The sequence below is a fragment of the Schistocerca gregaria genome, chromosome 2 (assembly GCF_023897955.1).
Source record: "Schistocerca gregaria isolate iqSchGreg1 chromosome 2, iqSchGreg1.2, whole genome shotgun sequence".
NCBI lineage: Eukaryota > Metazoa > Arthropoda > Insecta > Orthoptera > Acrididae > Schistocerca > Schistocerca gregaria.
In genome coordinates, this window is record NC_064921.1 from 745,167,771 (window position 1) to 745,194,754 (window position 26,984).

Here is a 26,984-nt window from a genome sequence, read left to right on the forward strand (position 1 = left end):
AGCCCCATATTGAACATCGCCCAGCTAAGATGTCACGACGAGGGCCAGAATCGATGGAACTCGCGCACCCGTGGCACCAGTAGGAGAGCAAGCGCGCCCTCACAGAAGTCGACACGCCTCAAAACCAGTTTCACGCAGACTTCACTATACCTGATAGGTGAATCCCCACTAGCTCATGATAATCAGTGTCAACATCATCCCGTAAATATTATTCAATGTCCAACGCTTTCGGTAGCACATACCCGGTCATAACAGTGAACATCGATGTTTATTACGAAAATGCCATAATGCATCGGAGGAAGTAAGTTGCACGGAGACGACTTTAAACCACAGTAACACTGCATGCATGTTATTGAAGCAATGACGTAAAGAGGACGTCCACACCACTTCACTGCTGAAGGGCGACTGCCATTGCAGCTATCCACGCATGACGCCTGAACCGACCCAAATCTCCATATGTCACACTGTTCACATCAGCTATTACTCGCACAGTATGTGATTCCAGCAACAGAGAGAGATACTTGTTGTTATCATAGTTTCCAGGTAGTTGAGGTATGTAATAAACATTTTAGTTTACAATGTCTGTATTTTACAATGCCTCTGTTTTACATTGTCTGCATGTTACGATAGAATGTCCTTCAGACAAGCCTACTTGTCGGGAGCATATTGTATTCTAATACAAAGACACTGTAAAACACATACGCAGTAAACTGAAATGTGTATATATATCTACATGGGTTTCTGCAACCGAAGTCTAGATGATCAAAATTCTTGACTCAGGGCAAGAGTGCTCCTCCACCGACGAGATTTCAGGTACGTTCCGCACAGCAACCACAGGGTCCACGATATGACAAGTTCCATCAAGAATCATGTGAACAACCGTAATACAGCAGTAGTATATGAGCTACGTCATTAGTTCAGAGCTGTCCACATAGGGTAGAGAGAGAGAGAGAGAGAGAGAGAGAGAGAGAGAGAGAGCAGTCAGTACATGTGTGGCAGAACATCAATACTGCTTACGATTAGAACAAGACACTAAATCTGTGACAGCAGACCACCACCATGATTGTGGATATCTCATTTCAGAAAGCCTGTGTTCTGGCAAAATACTCGTGGCCGCACCAACGCAAAAGGCGAGAGGCGACTGAAGATATAAAGTGGCGTAACAAACTTTTGGGTTCCTGGCTGCTAGGTATCCCACTTCGAAAGGCTGCTGGGTAGAACCCTCACCAGGTCCGGACCTGACAGCATAAATAAACAGCTCTTTGGTCACTACTCTCTACTAAGTCACTGGCCTCTTTAGTGTTACTTGTACCTGAGAGACAATGGTCAGTACGCTATCCCTCCATGGGCATACAACGGGACACGAAGTACAGCGAGAGGTAGAACAGTTGTGAAAGACTACTCAATCGGGTGGTGTCGTAGATCAGTGATCGTTTGTCTCGAAAGCTAAAGGGTGATCGTGTATATTTTCCTCTCTGTGTGTTAACTGTCACACATAACTGCTTCTCTAAATATGTTGTCATTCCTTGCAATCCAAATTGATCAGAATCATTATACGATCCTTTGATTCCAGGTCATCTAGTAAAACTGACGATTCAAATTTTTGTCTGTGGACGCAAACATTTTGATTTATCAGCACCGTACTGTGCCTGCAGAGGCAGCCATCCGTGGGCGAACGGCAGGAGCGAGCTTCAACGAAGCACCATGGGGACGCAGCCAGCGGCATCGACACGGCGCATCTTCTGAAACGCCAAAGAAACTGGTATAAGCATGCGTACTCAAATACAAAGATATGTAAACAGGCGGAATACGGCGCTGGGGTCGGCAACGCCTATGTAAGACAAGTGTCTGGCGCAATTGTTAGATCGAAAAAAAATGTTCAAATGTGTCTGAAATCTTATGGGAATTAACTGCTAAGGTCATCAGTCCCTAAGCTCACACACTACTTAACCTAAATTATCCTAAGGACAAACACACACACCCATGTCCAAGGGAGGACCCGAACCTCCGCCAGGACCAGCCGCACTGTCCATGACTGCAGCGCCTGAGACCGCGCGGGATTAGCCGCAGGTGTTAGATCGGTTACAATCGCAAATTATAAAGATTTAAGTTAGTTACGACGTGGTGTCATAGTCGGCACACGAGCGACGGCACATAGCATCTCCGAGGTGGCAATGAAGTGGGGGTATTCCCGTACGACCATTTCACGACTGTCCCATGAACACCACGAATCTGGTGAAACATCAAATCCCCGACTTTGCTGCGGCGGAAAAAGATCCTGCAAGAATGGGTCGGATGACAACTGAAGAGAATTATTCAACGTGACAGAAGTGCAACCCTTCCGCAAATTGCTGATGATTTCAACGCTGGGCCATCAACAAGCCTCAACGTGCGAACCATTCAACGAAACGTCATCGATATGGGCTTTCAGAGGCGAAAGCCCACTCGTGTAACGTTGATGACTGCACAACACAAAGCTTTACGCCTAGCCTTGGCCCGTCAACATCGACATTGGACCGTTGATGACCGTTGATGACTGGAAACATGGTGCCTGGTCGGACGAGTCTCGTTCCAAATTGTATCGAGCGAATGGACGTGTATAGGTATGGAGACAACCGACATGCAGGGAACTGTTTAATCTGGTGGACGCTCGGTAATGGTGTGAGACGTGTGCAGTTGTAGTGATATGGGATCCGTGATACGTCTAGATACGACTCTGACAGGTGACACGTACGTAAGCATCCTTTCTGATCACCTGCATCCACTCATGTCCTCTGTGCATTCCGACGGACTTGGGTAATTCCAGCAAGACAATGCGACACACCATACGTCCAGAATTGCTACAGAGTGGCTCCAGGGACACTCTTCTGAGTTTAAACACCTCCGCTGGCCAGCAAACTCCCCATGTTTAATGGTAAGCATGTCTGGGTGCCTTAAAACGTGCTGTTCAGAAGAGATCTCTACCCTCTGGTACGCTTTCGGATTTATAGACAGCGCTGCAGAATTCAAGGTGTCAGTTCCCTCCAGCACTACTTCAGACATTAGTCGAGTCGATGCCACGTCGTGTTGCGGCATTTCTACGTGCTCGGCGGGGGCCGTACACGATATTAGGCAGGTGTACCAGTTTCTGTGGCTCTTCTGTGTGTGAGGTAAGTAGTTAGTCTGGTTACCGTGCATCCTATAAATTCCCACTCATCGTAACTGCTACCTCTGCTCTTGTCTGCCACCGCTAACCCTTCCTGATGGTTGAAGTGCACACTCAGTGGCGAAAGTAAGCCTCACGCGCTTGTTCAAATTTGAAAATGAATTCAACGTTACAGGAAAATCGGACACTTTGGATATTACTGTCAGGCATAACAGTTACGGAAGATAGTAAGTATAAAGACACGAAGTCACAGCTCGAATTGTTTGAATACGTAAACGTACAGGCTGGCTGATTACAAGTAAACCTTTGAAAATTTGGTCTTCGAGGTTTCGAAGAAACTGAAATGCAGATGGACCATGCCAACGCTACTGGCAAGGTTTCGTCAGATGCTGGATTTGCTTTAAGTACTTCAAAACGTAGTATCAAGTTTCCCACCATAAAACTGTCATCATTTAATGGTGATGTAAAGCAGTTCAGGGATTTTTATGACACATTTGTGAGTCTTGTTTCAAATAATGAAGAATTAGTGGACACTGCTAAATATCATCATTTGCTTATGTCATTAACAGGTGAAATTCACAACGTTATTGGTCATCTTCCGGTAACTAGCACTAATTTTAAGACAGTTTTTGATATGGTTTGCAACAGATAAAAGATCTGAAATTGAATGCGTCGGCAGTTCTCAAGAAACTTTAACGCTTCTGTCAGTGAGAAGGGCATGTGAAGTAAACTTCGTGCAGTACATGACGAGGCACTGATGGTATGTCCTTACAAGACATAACTACGTCACAGTTTCTTATAGAAATGGTTGATCAGTCTATAGGGGCATAATTTGAAGCCAGTCTGAGTTCCAATAGCTTGCCTACAGTCGAAGGGGCGTACGTTTTTTCGAAAATAAATGCAGATCGTTGGAAATCACCATGGCACAGCACATTTGGTAACAAACAGCACAATGCCTCCAACGCCAAGCACTCTGGGCGTTCGAGATAAATCTACGTCCGAGCAGGGTGGCGCAGTGGCTAGCACACCCGACTCGCATGCGTTCCGGAGGACGACGGTTCAAACCCGCGTCCGGTCATCCTAATTAAGGTCTTCCGTGATCTCCCCAAAATACCTTCAGGCAAATGCCGGGATGGTTCCTTTGAAACGGCACGGCCGACTTCCTTCCCCATCCTTCCCTAATCCAAACCAACCAACCAACCAATAAATCTAAGTCGCTGCTAGTGCTGCACGTGTCATTTGCAACCTGCCTCACGCATTGCACAAATGCAGCAAATTCAGGCAGGTCTCATGTAGCTAACGCAAAACTGTTGTGATGATCAACAATTTGTGATCATAGGGCTTGTAATTGCAAATCTGTTTGTTGTCATGCTTGTCGAACACGACACCACACTTTGCTACACGCAGGAATACAATACACACAAGGAATGGGATTTTTTTAAAAATGATTACAAGCTTTTTTTTACTTTCGTTATGTTCATGAAATACCCAATAACATCGTAAATTCTTTGAGTAACAGCATAATAATTAATTGTTTCACGTTTCTGTTCACATGATTTATGGACGATTCATCGGATTTAAAAAAAATGCTGCAAGTCTTTCTTTATTTCTTTCGTTATGATTCCTTCGTTCAGACATTCATTGTGTTCAAGAAACACACAATAACATCCAAAATTGTTGGGATTCCAGCTTAATAACTAATTCAACAGGGCTGAACACACCACGTAACTGCTGTAACTTCGGTCCTACACATGTATTTACATTCAGCTTTCACGTTACCGTGCAACGTCTGTGGTACACTGCAAAGATCGATATACATACTCATGAAGTCTATTTAGGTTTATTTACGTCACGATGACGTAGCTCAGAAATGGCTCTGAGTACTATGGAACGTAACATCTGAGGCCATCAGTCCCCTAGACTTAGAACTACTTGAACGTAAGGACATCGAGGCAGGGTTCGAACCTGCGACCGTAGCAGCAGCGCGGTTCCGGACTGAAGCACCTAGAACCTCTCTGTCACAAAGGCCGGCGATGACGTAGCGTTACGTTACTATGACGAAGGGCTCTCCTCACCTAGCGAGAGATGAATGCTACCCATCAGTCCAGGTGATTTTCAACACATGCGCGATGGCATAAACCCGTTAACTGCATCGAGTTATTTCCCACAGAAATTCAGCACTGCTTGCGTTGTTGAGAATAAGATTGTAAGTCAGCAGTGACAAATTGCAAACATGTCGTACTCTATTAGATTCTGGGTTGTAGTCATGCCTTATATCGGGAGCATGCGCACAACGCCTCAGACTTCAAAAATGCCAGAGCACAGTACCAATTCAAGGAATAGGCACAACCCTCTCAGAAAAATAACGCAGTGTCTCTGTTCAAGTCGGATGCCGTATAAACAACTTCATGTTTTCTGTCGAATGTGTAGTTTTTCCGAAGATGATTGACGTCTTTTGGGAACAAACAGTTGAGCCCAGTACGTAGGGCTTGTCGAATGTTCTATGCTGATCCAGAATTTTGATCACCTGGATAGATCAACTTGCTGCTGGGAGCAAAAGTTTGTCCATACATTAATGGCAAGGACTACCTCCACAGGGGCTGATCATCCTGTGTTTCAAGAGATAGTACTAGGATATGCTACGTCAGTTAAGTATCAGACAGTACAGAACAACATTTCGCCAAGGCGGCCAGGCGTGTCGTGCTTTGTAAAAACCGACACTGCCGATCAAACATTTTTTAAGAAATTCTGAGAGACAGAAGAATTAAATAGTGTAGTAATGACGACAGAAGAGCAGCAATGCGAAGTACACTTCGTGAAACACACAACTCTAGACCCCACATGCAGATTCGTTGTTGGTCTTCCGTTTCGTGTAGAGCCGAGTCAGTTAGGCGATTCTTTCTACTCTGCAGCAAAACGCTTCTCTCAGAATGAACAGAACCCAGCGAGACAACCGAAGGTTAAGGAAAGTTACGCACAGTTTAAGAGGGAGTATGAAGAACATTTGGAACCAGCAGTCAGGACAGCTGCCATTTCATATTACATGCCACATCATCCACATCTGGACCACTAAAAGAAGAGTAGTTTCGCCAGGGCGAACATGAATTTGCCGCTAAACAGTTATCCAATGGTAGGACCAACCATCCAACTGGATTTGTGCTCCATAATTTTACTCTTCCGCATGCATCGTATTGCCTTCACAGTAGATGTGGAGAAGATGTATCGACAAGTTCTGGTAGAGGATGAAGATCGTACTTACCAACGAATATTGTGGAGGACTGATAGATCTGCAAAACTGCAGGAATATCAATTAAAGACAGTCACATTAGGAATGGTTAGTGCACCCTTTCTTACATTACGGTGCCTGTTACAATTAGCTCGTGAAGATGGTGAGGAGCGAGGCAGCAAACGTTTTTGCTAATCATTTCAGTGTGCGCGATTGTATTTCAGACTCCGATACGGTAGAGGATGCAATCAAGGGCCAACCACTTTAGCCGAGCGGTTCTAGGTGATTCAGTCCGGAACCACGCTGCTGCTACGGTCGCAGGTTCGAATCCTGGCTTGAGCATGGATGTGCATGATGTCCTTAGGTTAGTTAGGTTTAAGTAGTTCTAAGTCTAGGGGACTGATGACCTCAGATGTTAAGTCCCATAGTGCTCAGAGCCATTTGAACCTTTTTTTACAATCGAGGTCCAGCAAGATTTCACGAAGCTATTGACGAAAGGAGGTTTCTCAATACGGAAAGTGAACAGTAATAGTGCGGAACTGCTCGAAAATCTCCCTTCAGAGTTGCGAGAAACAGAATACGTTTACGGCTTGATGACGATGCGGTTTCCTCTGACATCCAGCTGCTGATCAGTTCCGAACGACGCTAAGCCACCAAGTAATGTCTACAGTTTCACAAAACGCACTGTACTCTCTGCGTTGTGATTTCATCCAAGATATTTTTGCAGCGTCTGTGACAGCATAAGTTAACGTGAGACGAGCCCTTACCTTCAGAGTTGCACTGCTTGTAGCAGACACTATACAGTGAATTTCGTATGAAGACAACATTCGTGTTGGTCGTAGGGTCATTGCAGGAGGGACACCTGTCAGCGTGCAACTGCACGGGTTCCGTGACGCTTCGCGAAAGGCCTATGGCTGTTGTATATGCGCACGATCAACTAATCAGGATGGAGTCACCTGTGTCAGAACTACTCAGCTCCACTGAAAAAGCTCTGGTGGACTCCCTTGGTTTCAAGACTACTGCATCACGTTGTTCGCGCTCTGGGTGTATAGATTGAAAGAACTTACCTGTGGAATGGTTCATCCCTTGTGTTGGCATGGCTCGCGGCTCCACCCACACAATGGAAGGGAAGGTGTTCGTGGGGAACCGTGTTTCCGAGACAAAGGACACCACAGCAGCTGGGGTATGGAGACATGTACCTACAACGGAAAACCCTGATGATCTGACTTCCCCAGGAGTGTCTCCTGCTGACCTGCAAGAAATTAACCTGTGGTAGGAAGGACCAGCCTGACTTACACATGCCTGAAGCGGTTATGCGTCTCAGGAGCTGCCACAAGAAAGAGCTAAAGTCCTTTGTCACATCTGCAGAATAATGTAAGATGAACTCATCTAGCGATTCTCGAAGTAGTCACTATTACAGTGGATTATATGCTGTATCATATTTATTAATAACTGAAAAACTGCAACGGAAACAAGAGTAATTGCTGACTTGTCTCGCCGCAGTGATCTGGAGGACGCCTTGCTATAGTGCGTCAGAATACCACAAGAAGACACATATGCAACAGAAATCTGCCAGTTGGAGACGAAAAAGCTAGTAGACAAAAACAGCAAGCTCAAATCATTGTATCCCATCCTCGATGACACGAGATTACCGTAAACTGTTAGGAGGCTACGAAATGCTGATTTGTCATATGAGAAGAAGCATCAGATCATACTTCCACCTCACCATCATTTCAAAAGACTAATCAAGACTAATAATGGAAAGTGAACAGCATTGTGTTCCCACTCTGGGTGTCAACTGCAGCTTACATCTCTCAAGAAGCAAAATTCGATACCTAACTGACGAAATGCAATCCGGCGTGTACTGCATCACTGCTTGACTTGTTAGCGTTTAAAGGCAAAGCCCATCACATGATGGGAGACCTGCAACGTCCATGTGTAGGAATTGTGAGGCCTTTTTTCAGCTGCGGGGTTGATCGCACAGGACCGTTCCATTTGAAAACTGGATCACAGCGATCCAAATTAAAGGAAAAGTGCTACGTTGCCCTATTTGTGCGCCCGGCGACACGAACAGTGCATTTTGAGGCGGTTGGATACACGACTACTGAAGGATTCCTGTTGACCCTCAGAAAATTTGTGTCATGATAGCTTAGATACCAATATTTGTACAGTGACCACGAGGCAGATTTTGTCGGAACTAGTCGGAAACTCCGTCAGTTACAAGCTGCTGTGAGCAGTCATTATCATCAGACACAGATGAAAACTTCATACATGAAGTAGGCATCGATTCGCACTTCATTCCTCCAACGTCAGCACACTTTGGACGAATATGGGAAGCAGAAGTGGAGGCCTTCAAGCAGCACTTGCGGTGAACGATGGGAACCCTATGTCCAACATCTGAAGAGTTGACAACCCTGACTTGTCAACTTGAGGTTTGCTTGAATTCTCGTCCTCTCACACCACTATCTTGCGAACCTCCTAATCCCCACGTCCTCACCCCAGGTTCTTTTCTGATTGGAACCCCTTCAGCCAGATGTAGGTAAAGCCAAACTTAGCTTTCTCGCAAGATGTGAACTAGTGCAGAAAGGGTTCCAGATCTTTTGGCAGCGCCGGCCATCTGAGTACCTACATCATTACAGCAGCGGGGTAGGTGGACTGCCTCAGGCAGGATGTTCACCCTGGAGTATCGGTCGTAATAAGGGAAGATAACCTGCCACCGTTGTACTGGAAGCTGACCATCATTAAAGGAGTATATCCTTGGTGCGGTGGAATGGTGCGAGTGGCCACTATTTGTACACCACAAGGGGTTTTCAAAAGAGCAATCTGCAAGCTCTGTTCTTTACCGTGTGAAGTGATACAGAAGTGAGCAATTTATGTGTGTTTCTTCTTTTCTTGTACACTTTCTTTCTCTTGTTCTGTGCTTACATTGCAGCAGACTCAGTAAATTTCATAATTTATTTTTTATTTTTCAGTGTATTCTTTGTTTATGTGAATATGTTTCTCAGGCACCAGTTTCCAAATGTAGAACTTGATTGAAAGGCGCAATGATATATGTATTTACATATGTTCTCCATTGCACTTTAGTAGGACTTGTATCATTCTCGAAAGAAATTAATATTCCTCTGGGGGGCGATATGTTCGGTCGCTACTCTCGACCGAGTCACTGTACAGTGTTGCCCTCTCTCGAGCTATTTGTACCTGAGGGACAATGGCCAGGACGTCACGTCTGCAAGGGCGGCTAGCGGGACACACGCCACGGACAGGCAGAACAGTTGTGAAAGAGCACTCGATTGGGTGATTGTCTTAGGCCATGGCCCGCGCGCCTCGTACACTAAAGGTCGAATATGTATATTTTTGAAACGTAGGAAGTGGGAATGAGGGGTACACTTAGAATGGAAGGTCAAGGCCCCTGTAATGTCACTCCTTAAACAACAACTACCAAATTCATTGTTTATTCGAAGCAGTTAAGAGACAATCAACGTGGGCATCTTTTTACAAAATATTACAGATGTCTTGCTTCTCAAGCAAGACAGCAGATAACAGTTACCAACAGACTTAAAGAGATGACCGACAGAGATTTCAAATAAATTACAGTCTGAAGCTGATTTTAAAAAAATGGTAAATTTTTTTTATTACTTTACAATATGAAGCTGGTTTACGAAAAGCATCAGTTCGTTTAGATGGTTCAAATGGCTCTGAGCACTATGGGACTCAACTGCTGTGGTCATCAGTCCCCCAGAACTTAGAACTACTTAAACCTAACTAACCTAAGGACGTCATGCCAGAGGCAGGATTCGAACCTGCGACCGTAGCAGTCGCGCGGTTCCGGACTGCGCGCCTAGAACCGCTAGACCACTGCGGCCGGCTCAGTTCGTTTAGAACCCCCAAAAATCCAAGCAGCACAACACGTTACTAGATTTAGCATTCTCAACAAATTTAAAATCTTTTTTTAAAAAAAATACTACTTGAGAGAGATTACGTTTATCAAACGGGCAGTGATCCCAGGCTGCCCTGGGCAAAGATGCCGGGAGAAGCAGACCAGCAGCCCAAACAACACATAAACGCCGGGACCCAACCGGGAGTCACATCCCATTAGACGGCACGTCACATCTTCTGTGCACCGAAGCTATGAATGCACGTTAACCTATCCTCAAGCTATCTTCTAGTATGCACCAGTATAGCGCAGCACGTTCTTATGTTTCCCCGTAACAAACTGATCCCCGAGGTAGGCTTCTACCAGTTTTTACAATCTTCTATAAGTTAATATTTCAGTAGTTTGCAAACATTATTTATTAATCTTATAACTCGGTAAAGTTCACATCTGCCAATAACTGTCTTCTTTAGAATATACCATATTAATTCATCCGAAAGTCTGAGAGTATTTCGCACTATATCTTGCTTACCAGGTAGAATAAAAAAGAAGATAGATTAGAGTTCAAAGTATCGCAACGCGGCAGTTGGAAACGGAGCATAAGCTCACATTACGAGAGGATGCAGAAGGAAATAAGCACTGCTCGTTTCAAAGAATTCATTCGGCATTAACCTGGAACAATTTAGGGAAATCACGGAAAACCTGATTCATGGTGGCCGGAGATGCACTTTAACCGTCATCCTACCAAATGCGAGTCCACTGTATGCCACATGAATCCGTCCAGATGCCATAGTTCATTCCCAACTACCTTAGTAATTCTGAGCGAATGGCGTCTACTACAGGGATCTTCTTTCCACTTACAGGTGTGGGACAAAAAGAATTGAAACACCGCGAGAAATGTATTCTTGACCATAAACGCAGATTCTAGGCAAGCCTGAAAATTGCGCTGTTGTATTTGGCCACGAACGGCGCCTATACAGTGTCCTCAATACGCTGCGTGTCAAGTGTGGTCAGAAAAGTGTTCGGTGTAGATGTGAGTGCTTTGCGTCGGAGCCACGTCAATTAGAATTGTTGGTGTCCGTATGGTGAGTGCTTCCGTAACAAGGTAGCTGAAGTGTTTTGTCTTTCAAGAGGCACAATATCAAAGTTTAATACCGCATACACGGAAAACAGAAATACCATCTGCTATGTCACAACGCTGACGAAAATGTGTGTTGAGTGGTCGTTACAGACGGTTACTGAAGACTCTTGTGACGAAGATTAAGACTACGACTGCATCAAAAGTCGTGGCAGAACTGAACGTCACATTCGCGAACACTGTCAGAACTCGAAGGAATCTCCATAACTAGGGAATTGCAGAGCGAGCTAAAAATTCCACTACTACTCACTCAGTAGTGATGCATAAGCCCGCGACAAGAAAACGTGTTGCCGAAGCCATAAAACCTGGTCTGTAGAGCAATGGAAGAGTTATTTGGTCGCATGAGTCTTTTTTCACACTGTTTTCAATTTCTGGTCGAATTTACGTCCAAAGAGTCAAAAATGGCAGGCGTTCGGTAATGATTTGGGCAGCCATATCGTAGTATTGCATGGGGCCAATGGTTAGACAGTGGTTCTACTGCCAAGGATTATGTGACCATTTTAGCTGATCAAATCCATCCCATGTACAATGTTTGTTTCACAGTGTTGACGTTGTGTTCCAAGACGACACGGACCCTGTTCATACAGCTCACATCGTCCAGGACTATTTTTGTGCACGCGAGGATGAATTGTCGGATCCCTCCTGATCACTACGGTCTACAGATCTCAATATTATTGATTCTTTGTGTTCTACACTGGAGAGATAGGTGCGTGTTTGCTATCCACCTCCAGCATCGTTATTTGAACTGGCTATTTTTTACACCAAGAATGGCAGACTATTCCCTTATAAACACACAGGACATGTATTTATCCACTTCAAGACGACTGCAAGCTGTTTTGAACGCTAACGGGTTTCCTTCGCCGTGTTAGGCACAGTATGTGTTGTAGTTTTGGTATTTCCATATTTTTCTCCACCCCCTGTAGCTCTATCAGTGTTGTGTTAAACTCTTGCAGTTTCATATCAGCCACATCATCTTTATCTACTTCCTAATATATTTATATTATTATGTATTTTTATCCTTAAGACAGTGATTGAACTTGAATATTACATAATTATCTAATTTTCCCCTTTTTATGTTTTCTTCTTCTTTTCCTCTTTCCAAAACCTCTTCATTCATTAACTATGTTCGTGTTTCCTTTGTTCTGTCCATAGTGCCCCCCTGTCTCTTCCTTTCTTTTACTTCAAATTGTGTGTTCATAGTTTTGTTTTTAAATTGGTCTTGTTCATCTATCATTTCTCTATTGACTCCTGCTTGTTTTAGGTCTTCGTCTATTTCATGAAACAAGTTGGTTTTTTTTATTGAACTGTTGACTACATCAAAAATCCTCTTTGTAAGTCTGGTGTTGTTCATTCTGTGTATCTGCCCAAATAATGTTAACCAACGTTTTCTGATTATGTCTGTGAGTCTGTCTGCATGTTCGTAAAGTTCTTTGAATGGCCTTTTCATCCATACACCATGTACTGCTCCAAAAATTTTTCGAAGGGTTTTACGTTCTATCCTAAGTGAATTCCTTTTACTTTTTATTCCCACTGCTCGATAATTTTGTCCAGCAGTATGTTGAATAGAAGTGGTTAGAGACGATCTCCTTCTCTGACTCCTGTATGTATCTCAAATGACTCTGAGATTTCTCCCATGAATTTTATTTTGTATATAGTGTCTGTGAGCGTCTGTTCTATCAGTGACTTAGTTTTTCTGTCTATTCCAGAGTTTCCGAATTTGTTCAATACAGGATCTTCCATTTCTGAACCCTGCCTGGTATTCACCTATCTTTGTATCCACTTGTGGTTCCAGTCTGTTCAGCAATACCTCGGACAGAATTTTGTAGGTGTCCGGTAATAATGCGATCCCTTTGTAATTATTAGGGCCTGTCCTGTCTCCCTTTTTGGGGAGTGGGTGAGTCACTCTGTATTTCCATTCCCGTGGAATTTTATCTGTACTCCATATTTCCAAGAGAATTTTATGAGTTTTCCTTATAACATTCCAGCCATAATGCAATCCTCCCCTGGGGCTCTGTTGCTCTTTAGGTGTTTTATACCCTCTTCTACCTCTGTGATTGTAGGCGGCTTCGAGTCTTTGCTAATGTTTTCGTGAAGTTTAAGTTTTCTTTGGGCTTGTCACAGTTGATGAGTGTTTCAAAGTATCCTTTAAGAATATTGCAATTTTCTTTAGTGTTTGTTTCTAGAGATCCATTTGTTCCTCTGAAGTAGGCTGATAACCCATTATATCTATTTCTATAATATTTCTATAAAAATATCGTTAAGTTAGTTTCCCTTTACTCCGTTTTCCGTTAAACTTACCGAGACATGACAGAAATACTTTACTATAGATGCAAAATGGTCGTCACTTTCAACTAGAAGTAAATACCAGCGCAATTGTAAATATAAAAGAGCCGCAATTTATGTACAGTTAATCTTAGTAATGTTATTTCGTAGCTCACTTGATAATGGCAATAAGCCGGAGCAGGCCTGCCGTGTAAAATATTAAAAGAAACAAATTACCTTACTGCATCTGGTTTGAAGCATTAATTTCCATAATGGATGTGTTTTTTACACTAAACTGTTTCTGACTTAATGCAACAAACTGGTTGATAGCTACATTAGGGAAATATCACTCGTGCAGTAAATTTGCATCTAAAACACAACTCGGTACCCATTCGCTTTTATCAAGGCAGATACAGCTGTTAAAACTTGGTTAGCTGCTGCAAAATGTTAAACATGTTTACTCAGATTGTAACAGCGTATTGTTTACAATATATGATGTTTTAAAAATTGTTGCACACGAATGAGACTGTGTATGAAACTCATACGTTCCCACTGTGTGATACCGTAAGACGACAAAGTTAACCTTTTAGCAGGCTAGCCTAAAGTTTTCACACGAGGAGGTGCACGTTATAAAATTTACAAACAGGGTATTTTGAAGTAAAAAAAGCGTGGCGCTATAGCTCTATTTTAAAGCATTGATAAGGCATAAAAACCGTTGCTGTTGTACTTCTTACAACAGTAATTCTGCTGGAGAACAGAGCTTGCAACGGTCACAACAGCAGGCACGCCTTATGCTTTTTACAACACTCAGCACCTTTCAGAAGACTGACTGAGAAAACTAAACAGAGAAACTGGTGTCATTTTAACACTGTTGAGTAAACATTAACAATGGAATACATTGCAATAATGGTGCAGTAGCTCATGGTTAAGACACTGATAAGGCATAAAAACTTCTGCTGTCGTACTTTTACAATAACACGTCCACTGGATAGTTAAATGTGATTTTAGTGTACGTGAGAATAAAAAGAACATTAAATGTGATTTGTGTAAATATTTGACAAAAAGTTATAATGAAATTTATATCTAGAGTAATTTTGTTTGTGTGTTTTATTCCCCTGTGTGTGTGTGTGTGTGTGTGTGTGTGTGTGTGTGTGTGTGCCTATTATAATTTCGCTGTAAAGAAATTCAGAGCATATGGACTGTTATTTCTTTTTTATCGTGGCACTAATATACACAATTACCTCTGAGAATACTTTTGAACTGGTGCAAAATTCACATACCGGTGCTTTAAACATACAATATTGCAGTGACTGGCGTTGTTCAGAAGTACGTCGCAATCTTCCTTCGGACATACAAGCACTTCCAAAGGAACAGGGAGTGCGGAGACTACAGCTGTTAAGAAATGAATGAAATGATTCGGAGTTGTGAATATGGACAGTCATCAGCTGTATAATGGAAGAGCGGTCCCCTTGCCATTAAGCTATCCGAGCAGGCCTCGCGCCACACCTTAACTTCCATATGACGTCAAGTATGTGTCTACAGCCTGAATTCGTACATCCATTGTGTATATTCCCGTACAGGGGCAACACGTAAATTAAAAGTCGCTTGCCTGTTGTCGACGGATAAATACGACATTGCAATGCCGTATTTGAGAGGTACGAACCAATGTTCCTTCAGACATCTCTATATACCCGAAGGAACTGCCACTGTGGCGACTACGTCACAACGATGTGAAGATTCGCGAGATCTCATGATAAAACTAGGTGCCCTCCCCCAGGTCGTATCACTGAGGTAGGTTGAGGACATAAAAAGTGTCGAAGTGCCAACCAGTGCTCCAGGCCGTTGAGCCACATGAAACTTTTATTATTATTATGATCGACTCTCGGAGTGAAGTTTGAAATATGAGATTGGAATCTCACGGTCCAACAAAAAAAATCTCTATAAAGAACTTTCAAATAATGGAAGGAGTGGCCAATTGGTTACCTGTGTTTACTGAGACCTGTCAAGAATAATCAGGAAAAGTGGCGGATGAAATTTACACGAGAAAGACTGAAGCTTTTGTTCGTCAAGCAGATAAAAAACAGCCTTCAATGCCAAAATGATACAGAATACCGGGATAAATGTAGAACAAAAGTTGTTGACGACGAGTCATTGAGAAATGGAGATCGAGGGGGAAACAGTAGAGGAAATTAAGGTTTACTAGAACCTCACCTTGTGCAGAGATAATCGCATGAGAAGGCCTCTAGTGCTGATAGCTTACAGTGAATGAATCTTTCACTATTTAATGGGATGTGTGTTGTTTTGAAATTTCATGTCTGAGTAAAGCTGTTTGCCAGATCAGGACTTGAGTCCGATGATTTGTGAGTCGTGTCTGGATAGCTCACCGGGTAAAGGCACTGTCCGCGAAAAGCAAGGTTTCAGGTTTAAGAAACAGGCTGACACACAGCTTTAATACAGCTGACTGTATTTTTACACTCCGTGAAACTTCATAGAGCAATGCCAGTTTCTTGTCGTTCCCAGAAATAACAAGTGGCTTCGATGTCTGTGATCGAAGTAAAGGAGCGTAACTTGTGTAGAGAATTGCACGCCTTAGTGGACGCCTCGCATAGTACAATAGACGAGCTTTCGACGTCTCGAGGAAGCGCTCCGCGTGTGCTAATTGGTTTGAAATGGAAGTCGGTGCACATAGCGCCTCTTGAAAGGAGGCGGCTGCCCACAGAGCCGGCGCAAATGAACCTTTTCACCATTAATGAGTTCCCTAACACCCTGCGGCCGCGGTGCGTGGGAGATCGGCTGCCTTCATGGCGCTACGCTGCAACGCCCACCGCCTGGGAGTACAACGTGCCATCCGACGCATCCTGTGTCTTGGTACGTGCCCTGAGGACCTACCGCCTGTACACTTCATGCGTTGTAGCCACTAAAGGCAATATAGCTTGGTAGACAAAAGTGTCTGTCCTCACTTGTTGAAATCTAAGCTTTGTGGGGAACGATGGAAGGTGAAAGTCGTGGTCGACGGCTGGATCATTAGCGAACGTGATATATTCTCCCCTGACACCCAGACCTCCTAACGTCAGACACTGAGATCGCTACCAAACGTTGTATGTAGGTAATCAACCAAGACACTGATTTATTTAGTACTATTTCCCGTCGTCCAGTAGAACATGCATAAATAATAATTAAAACTAACACCAGAACTACGGAGAATCTGCGAGCAATAATTTTGTAGATCTCGCGTGGGGCCGGCCGTTGTGGTCGAGAGGTTCTAGGCGCTTCAGACAGGAACCGCGCTGCTGATACGGTCGCAGGTTCGAATCCTGCCCCGGGCATGGATGTGTGTGATATCCTTAGGTTAGTTAGGTATAAGTAGTTCTAAGTCTAGGGGACTGATGACCTCAGATGTTAAGTTCCATAGTGCTTAGAGCCACCTGAGCAATTTGAACCATCTCGCGTGGGTGTGTTGGTAGAGGGTGAGGTCATCGCGCCAAAAGTCCCGCGTCCACACCCCACTGATAACAATTAGATTTAATTGTTTATGCGTGAAACTGTTGTATAGTAGAACATGTTCTTAACATGTAAAAGGACTCTTCGAAGTTTGTAGCAATGTTATTTTGGCAGTCCGCTTTTGCTTCGTTAGTTGAAAGAAGCAAACCTGTAGACTACGTTTGTGTAGATTGCAGTGGTGACCTGTCGGACATGTGCGACAGAACAGACAACACTCATGATGTGCATTTGTTGTTTCACAATATACATAAGCGATCGGAGCAGTAGAATAAAGAAACAATTGCATCACAATGCAGAAGTATTAAAAGTTCCATGTTACTCTTTCATGTGTAAAATAGCAAAAAAAAAAAAATTGTCATCGTTGTAGTTAGAACCCAGGATCCTTGGGACAACGGTATAACGCTCTACCAACTTCCCCACGGAAGCTTTACATGTAGGTTACTCACAGTTACGCTTTTCCTATTCTGAGTAGTTCTGGTGTTACTTTTAAATGACGCTAGCACCCGGTTGCTCTTACCAACTGAAATCAGGATTCATCCGACCAGGCCATGGTTTTCCACACATCTATGATCCAACCGATAGGGTCACTATCCTAGGAGAGGCAATGCAGGCGATGTATTGCTGTTAGCAAACGCACTCGCGTCGGTCGTCTGCTGCAATAGCCCATCAACGCCAAATTTCGCCGGACTCACCTAATGAATACCTTCATCGTATGACCTATATTGGTTTCTGCTGTTATTTCACTTAGTGTTGCTTGTCTGGTAGCACAGAAAACTCTATGAAAACTTCTCTGCTCTCGGTCGTTAAGTGAAAGCCATCGGCCACTGCGTTGTCCGTAGTGAGGGGTAGTGTCTGAAATTTTGTATTCTTGGCACCTCTTGACACCGTGAATCTCTGAATATTGCATCGCCTAGTGAGTTCCGAAATGGGATGCTCAATAGATCTAGCTCCAACTACCATTCCGCGTTCTAAATCTATTAATACACGTCATGCGGCCATAATCACGCCGGGAACCGTTTCAAATGATTAATTTGAGTACAAACTGCAACTCCGTCAATGCACTTACCTTTTATATCTTCATACCTCCTCAGTGTACATCATGCACATTCTACCAATGTCGAAAAAGTCCAGTTTCCTATCACTAACAGCTAAAAATCTTGATGAGATGTATATCTTACAGTCCTGCAAATAAACCAGCACTGCTGCTCCAAATTTCAAGTTGATACATCTTCTATTCAAGATGACATATCTTTCTCCCTTCTCCAATGCTGATAATCTTTCGCTTTATATTGCACTTACTCCATCCTCCATATACTTCAGATTCTTCAACATGGACTCTTTCTATAATTATAAAAACACAAATTTTGTTAGTAGTGGTGGAACTAATAGTTCATATTAGACTTACAGTTTTGTAATTCGATGACACGTGTCCAGGGAACAGCAGCAGCAGAAGCATCATCAATGGCACTGATGATTTACTCGTACTAGTAATTGTCTCTTTGTGTACCTATTTCCATATGCAGTCAGCTGATCAATACTTTTGCAGTCACCAAGGGTGTCATGTTTCGCCGACTTGACAAAAATGCATGTGTACTTTCGCACAGACAAGCCAGGACTAGTTATAATTAGTTGCAACAAGCAAAACGCTTAGTTAGCAAGTTGAAACTTGCCAGCGCTTGCCTAGGAATTGGCATGTGCGTTATAATTCGCTAAGCCGAGTCAATTACATTGGAAAGAAGACCGAGCCACATTACGAACAAAATTCCAAAGCTGGTTTACAGAAATAACAAGTTATGATTATTCCGTCAAACATCAGTCATATTATTAACCTACAACCATAATGCAAGTAAGGGAGGTTCATGGGAATCAGTACATTTTCAATTGATCACCCTTAAAGTTGTAGATGTGCTCATGCCATTTACCATGTGTAATCGGACACACATAGCATGCCATTCATGTCAGTATGGAACACGGGGCGAGACAAGTGCGTGTTGAAGCAGTGGACTAGTTCTGTCATGTGCAAAGCGTTGCGGCTGTTCAACGCACAGTCCACTGTGGAAGAGACCGCCATTTCTTTTTCCAGACATAATAACATTATCCAAGGGAATAAAACAATGGCATGAGACGGGTTCTGCGAACGATGTGAAGCATAAGGGACCTGAAATGTCAGTTGGAATGCTCGAAAATATCCAATGAGTTTGTGCAGCCCTGCAATGAATCCCACGCCAATCTGTCCGTCATCATTCCAGAACCTTTACAAATCCGTAGAATGTTTTTGCAGAGGACTGTGAAACAGGATTTAAAGTTTCATTGCTATAAGCTCTAAGGTGGTCAGTAGGTGAAGCCAGGAAATGAAGTGAGTAGGTGCAATTTCTGTAGGACATTACTGGACAGAACTGACTAGGACAACAAATTTTTAACAAATCTGTGATTTATGATAAGGCAAACGTTTATCTCAGTGGGTTTATCAGTACACAAAACTTCTGATGTTACTCCGATGCTAATCCGCAGGTCTTTCATGAACAGGTTCAGCGTAGTCTAAGAGTCGTCCCCTGGTGTGGTATTGGTCAGTCCATTTGGAAACGTTGGGCCATATCTTATGAAGAAATTAACAGCCGGCAAATGAGTGTCAATTCCGAGCGATTTACGGGCATGATTCATAATTTATTAACTACACAATTGCAGGGAGAGTGCTGATTAAACGTGATATGGTTTCAGCAAGATGGAACTACAGCCCATACAGCATATAATTCAAGTACTGCATTGGAGCTCCACTTTCCACATAGATTCCTCTCTCGATACGGTGACATCCGCTAGCCAGCGGGATCGCCTGGTCTTTCAGCCCTGATTTTTGTGTGTGGTGTCATCTCATGAACAAAGCTTTTCGCAATACCGCCGAGATGGAAACTGCAATCCAGGATGACATGAACGCCAGTCCTCAAGAAATGACTGATAACGAAATGATGCGCTTCGTGAACATCTTCAGCAATGGATCGCCAATCATGAAAGCCATTTGTCTGATATACTTTTGAAGAAGTAGATCTTGATTCCCATTTCAGTAATGGAAATGTGTGTAGAACAGTTACCCATTAGCTGTATTGGCGTAAATATAATCTAAATCAAATAAAACTTCAAATGAAAATGCACTACTTCCTGTGGACGGCCCTGTAGTATGGTTGTTGATTATTATTAATAATGCAGCGTTATTCAAACATCCTATACCAACAATTTATAGTGATAGACCACACAGTTTCTAGCAAAATTATTTAAAGTCCCATTCTGATGTAATAGCAGCTCGTCAAGCATCAGTCATTCATATGCATATCTTTAACTTATATCATTAACATACATATGGTATGATTGTTGATTACGATAACAAATCAGTTAATTGCCGTCTTGTCTGCGGTGAAAATCTATTGCATGTAGTCGTATATATCGCAATGTCGTGCACTGGCGTGTCAGCACATCACCGTGTATCATTTGAGCTGTGACTTATCATATTTCTGTTGGCTCTGTTTGAAGCTCTCTGAAGTCCGCAGTGGCTGTTAATTACACATTCGCAGTCATCTCACAAACAGCCTGTTCACAGACTTACGTGTATTGCAACAATTTTGCTTTTACTATTTTATGTTTTCATTCATGTTAGTTTTCATTACTAATGGTGATGCTTCTTGTGTATACAGAAGATATAATTTATAAAATGTTGTTTCCAAGATGCAACCTGTAGTATTCAAACTGTCAGCACTGGCTATGATATCAAGATGGCATACCTCAGCTGAGATATGTTACTTATGAGAAATATCTTGTGACTGTGCCTGCAAATGAACAGATAGATAACGAAATCAGGAAACATTTTATTGATGTTCTACCACGAATGTCTATTGATAACGTCAGAAATTTTATAATGCTTTATGCGGATAAAACTGTTATGTGTAGCAATGTAGCAAGGCCAGAAGGCTGTAGTGAAATTCAGGGAGTCCACCAGAGGACCGGCGCTTGGAGCAGGTACCAGTAATTGACCGTGCACGGAAATGAGTGTAACGTAATGCATGCAAATCACCACGGGGCCTACAGCGTTACTTAATACATGCAGCTGCTAGATTGCCATCCACAAAAAAATCTGTGAGCAAAGTTAGCATAAGACAATCCTGTATGATTGATTTCGATGTCTGTCAGCTTTCAATATGAGTGATATAACTGTTAAAATTTGGTTAGCATCTAGAAGTGTTTCACGCATTTAATTGAATTATAAAAACCAGCTATTCCTATAGGTGGTATTCCAAAAAGATTTTTTTTTCAGTTGTGTCTCTTTATTTCATGTCTTAGGCCATTTTCAAGTATCTAAAACGGAAGCATTATACACTATGTGATCAAAAGTATCCGGACACCTGGCTAAAAATGACTTACAAGTTCGTGACGCCCTTAATCGGTAATGTTGAAATTCAGCATGGTGTTGACCCACTCTTAGCCTTGATGACAGCTTCTACTCTCGCAGGCACACGTTCAATCAGGTGCTGGAAGGTTTCTTGGGGAATGGCAGCCCGTTCTTCACGGAGTGCTGCACTGAGGAAAGGTATCGATGTAGGTTGTTGAGGCCTGGCACGAAGTTCGCGCTCCAAAACATTCCAAAGGTGTTCTATAGGTTTCAGGTAAGGACTTTGTACAGAACAGTCCATTACAGAGATGTTATCGTCGTGTAACCACTCCACCATAGGCCGTACATTATAACCAGGTGATCGATCGTGTTGAAAGATGCAATCGCCGTCCCCGAATTTCTCTTCAATAGTGGGAAGCAAGAAGGTGCTTAAAATATCAGCGTAGGCCTGTGCTGTGATAGTGCCACGCCAAGTTCTGCAAGCCCTCTCCATGAAAAACACGACCACACCATAACACCACCGCCTTAGAATTTTACTGTTGGCACACGCTGACAGATGACGTTCACCGGGCATTAGCGAGGCGTCGCTTGGCATTTACTGGCGTGATGAGAGGCTTATGAGCAGCCGATCGACCATGAAATCCATTTTTCCTCACATCCTGCCTAACTGTCATAGTACTTACAGTGGATCCTGATGCAGTTTGGAATTGCTGTGTGATGGTATGATAGATGTATGCCTATTACACAGTCGGCGGTCTCTGTCAGTCAACAGACGAGGTCGGCGCGTACGCTTTTGTGCTATACGTGTCCCTTCACATTTCCACTTCACTATCACATCGGAAACAGTAGATCTAGGGATGTTTAGGAGTGTGGAAATCTCACCAGACCACGTTCGAAGTCCGTGAGTTCGGCCGAGCGCCCCATTCTGCTCTCTCACTATGTCTAGTGATTACTTACGTCGATCATTTGGAGTACCTGGCAGTAGGTGGCAGCACAATGCACCTACTATGAAAAACGTATTTTTTTGGGGGGGGGGGGGGTTTCCGCATACATTTGAACACATATTACACATTGGATACATTAGTGACAATTGTGATTTTGATGTTGGAATAGGACTCATCTGTAGATATACTACGCGCATTATAACATACGTTATGGGTGATTTTTAGTAGTAAATTATGCTACGTACACAACTGTCCGTTAAAATTACTACCTCAAGAAGAAATGCAGATGATAAACTGGTATTCAGTGGACAAATATATTATACTAGAACTGACATGTGATTACATTTTCACGCAATTTGAGTGCACAGATCCTGAGAAATCAGTACCCAGAACAACAACCTCTGTCCGTAATAACGGCCTTGATGCGCCTGGGCATTGCGTCAAAGGGAACTTGGATGGCGTGTACAGGTACAGCTGCCCATGCAGCTTCAACACAATACCACAATTCATCAAGAGTAGTAACTGGCGTATTGTGGCGAGCCAGTTGCTCGGCCACCATTGACCAGACGCTTTCAGTTGGTGAGAAATGTGGAGAATGTGCTGGCCAGGGCAGCAGTCGAACATTTTCTGTATCCACAAAGGCCCATACAGGACCTGCAACATGCGGTCGTGCGTTATCCTGCTGAAATGTAGGGTTTCGCAGGGATCGAATGAAGGGTAGAGCCACGGGTCGTAACAAATCTGAAATGTGACGTCCACTGTTCAAAGAGCCGTCAATGCCAACAAGAGGTGACCGAGACGTGTAAACGATGGCACCCCGTACCATCACGCCGGATGATACGCCAGTATGGTGATAACGGATACACGCTTCCAATGTGCGTTCACCGCGATGTCGCAAAACACGGATGCGACCATCATGATGCTGTAAACAGAACTTGGATTCATCCGAAAAAATGACTTTTTGCCATTTGTGACCCAGGTTCGTCGTTGAGTACACCATCGCAGGTGCTCCTGTCTGTGATGCAGTGTCAAGAATAACCGGAGATATGGTCTACGAGCTGATAATCTATGCTGCTGAAAACGTCGTCGAACTGTTCGTGCAGATGGTTGACTCATGGATTGAGACGTGGCTGCACGATCCGTTACACCTACGAGCATAAGATGCCTGTCATCTCGACTGCTAGTGATACGAGGCCGTTGGGATCCAGCACGGTGTTCCGTATTACCCTCCTGAACCCACTGATTCCATGTTCTGCTAACAGCCATTGGATGTCGACCAACGCGAGCAGCAATGTCGCGATACGATAAACCGCAATCGCGATAGGCTACAATCCGACCTTTATCAAAGTCGGAAACGTGATGGTACGCATTTCTCCTGCTTACACGAGGCATCAACAACGTTTCACCAGGCAACGCCGTCAACTGCTGTTTGTGTATGAGAAATCGGTTGGAAACTTTCCTCGTGTCAGCACGTTGTAGGTGTTGCCACCGGCGCCAACCTTGTGTGAATGCTCTGAAAAGCTTATCATCTGCATATCACAGCATCTTCTTCTTGTCTGTAGCACGTCATCTTCTCGGTGTAGCAATTTTAATGGCCAGTAGTGTACGTCGTTGCTCCTATAACTCCATGTCATGCTCATGAAATAGATGCCAGATGTTTTACGCTATTTTAGGAGCACTTTGCTTTCGAACAGTTGTTGCGAAGTTCTTATATATATATTTAACGTACTTAACACTAGGAAGATTTAAGCTGCATATGCTTTTGTTCTCAGCTATATTTAATTATCGTTCATCATTAGTGTGAACATGACTGTGTCTAATTCCTTTAAAATAAATTTTAACCATTTGACCTTTTTGGAAATAAATTTTGTTCTTGATTGAGAAATAATTGGAAGACGTGATTAACTGCATAAGTTCAATTGTTTCATACATTTCATAGTTGAGTGATTAAGTAGTTTTTAATGAATTATATTGCTGAGGTTACTTGAATGTTAGCGAACATGTTAAATATGTCGAGTGATAAGAGTATTCCGTTCTCTGGTACTTCTACATTTTTAATTTTATTCATAATACCGTAACAACTTTATGTACGGTATTTTTTGTTGCATGTGTAATATTGTTTAAGAAATATGTCGAGTTTCTTACTGGGGTAGCGATAGGATCATGCCTAGCAGGTAAATTAGCTGATATTTTCGTTAACACTTTAGAGGAAAAATTTTTTAACAAGTTCACACCAACAGCCAAAAAAAATCTTTTTAAATAGAGATATGTCGATGACATTTTAATCCTATTCGATGGCACAATAGATGAGAGTAACGTCATGCAGTCATAGTTCAGTAGTTTGAATCCAAAAATTGATTTTGCATTGGAAAGAGAAAAAATAAGAGCATAACATTTATGGATTTAAAAGTTTCAAACGAAAAATCTGAACACGTTCGATATTTTTCGTAAACCAACGACAACAGACATAATTGTCGACAATCAGTCATGCCACTATAGAGCACAAAAGTTCGCATATTTTCATTCTATGTTACACAGACTAAACAACCTACCACTGAAAAAGAAAAAATTGACAAACATCTAGATCTTCTCCGAAATGTAGCTGTAAGTAACCTTAGTGGACACATTATTCAAAAAGGAAAACAATCAAACACATGCCAGTCCCATGGATGAAATAACTTTAACCAGAGACAAAAACAAACCACAGAAAAATGAAGTTCTTTTATGGCCATATCTACGCATTATTTCCGACAAAATTACTCTGTTACGCGACTACAAAATTACACACCAGTTACAGAACCCTAACAATCTACAACGAATATTGAGACACATACCACGTAAATCAGAACGATTTTTTCAATCAGGAATCTAAAGAATTAACTTCGGAGAATGACCAAAATTTTATACTGGGCAAAGAGGAGGTACACAATTTACAGAACACACAACAATAAGGGACATTAACCCATACACATTTGCTGCACACTTAAAAGACACCAACCACAAAATACCTAATGTAAATGGACCACTTCAAATATTACGTAAGTCACAAAAAGCAAAAATCATGGATGTAAAGGAAGACGCTGAAATTTACATCCATCTAAAAGATCAGCAATAGTGACTTTTAAATGAGCAAAAAGACCTACGGAACGGGAAATCCTTGACAACGTTTTACCAGTTCTACTACGAAGCATTACAGAACCATAGAATATAAAATTATAACCACGCTCATTAATAAATATGACTGTAATACGAAACATCTTGCAACGATAAAGCAGTGTTTACTGGACTCATAGTTTTCAGTAGTGTTTCATTCCACTTTAAATATAAGATCTTTGTACCAACAATTTAAAAATGATGTGCTCCCTCAGTAATATATTCACAAGTAGTTTTAAGGAAATTACATACAGTCTTATTTACACCAACGATGAAAGATAATTAATATAATTATGAACAAAAGCATATGCTGATTAATTAATAAATTTCTGTGAAATAATTATAACCTTCCTAATGTTAAGTTGTTAAAACATGGACCTTATATATAAGAGCTTTGCAACAACTGCTCGAACGTAACGTGCTCCTAAAGCAGCGCAAAACATCTCGGATTTATTTTATGAGCATAACATAGAGTCGTAGGAGCAACGACATACCTGGCATAATTTTCTACTAGAAGTTATCCATAAATGAAATTATAATGCTCGTAGTATATCCAAATATATGTCCTGTTCCTAGATCAAAATCACAAGTGTCTCTAATGTATCCAAGGTATAATGCTTCCGCTGTAGATACCTGAAAATGGCCTATGGCCGAAACTGTACAATGTGCATGAACTAAAGATATTGGCGGCTGAAGGCATTATGAAATCTTTCAGAAAATTCATTGCGGCTGCATACCCTATCGCACCAAAAACTCTAAAAAGTGTTGAAGTTCAAGTGTATGATGAGCTAAGAAAGAATTGTCATGTTTTAGTAATAAATTTGTATTTACAGTCACTTTTATACGTTTTATTTGGGTTACTTCCTTTCTCTGTTGTAATTTATTTTATTGTAAAAAGTAGATGAAATGAAGAGTAATTTATGTGTACTCCAAATACGCATAAAATAGCTATACTAAAATAAGAAGAACTAAAACTGATATTGAGACTGCCGATGTGCAGGGTGACAATTATTGAACTACGGCGTGCACACACTTGATTCAACATGTAAACCTCACTACAGTTATTCCGATTTAGGTACTGATACGTTCGATACTCCTGTCATTATTGGCGATGATGTGGTGCAGACGATTAGCAAAATTCTGCGTTATCCGCTGAGGTGTCAGAACATCGATGCTGTCGATTACCTCCTGAACGGCTGTTTTCATCTCAGCAATTTTGTTATTGCTGTACATTTTGTCTTTAATACAGCCACACAAAAAGGAATCTCACGTGTTCATATCCGGAGAACATGTCGGCCTCTGAGTACCCCAGAGCCAGAATGTTGTCCTCAAAGTGCTCCTCCAGGACATCAAACACACTCCGGCTTCG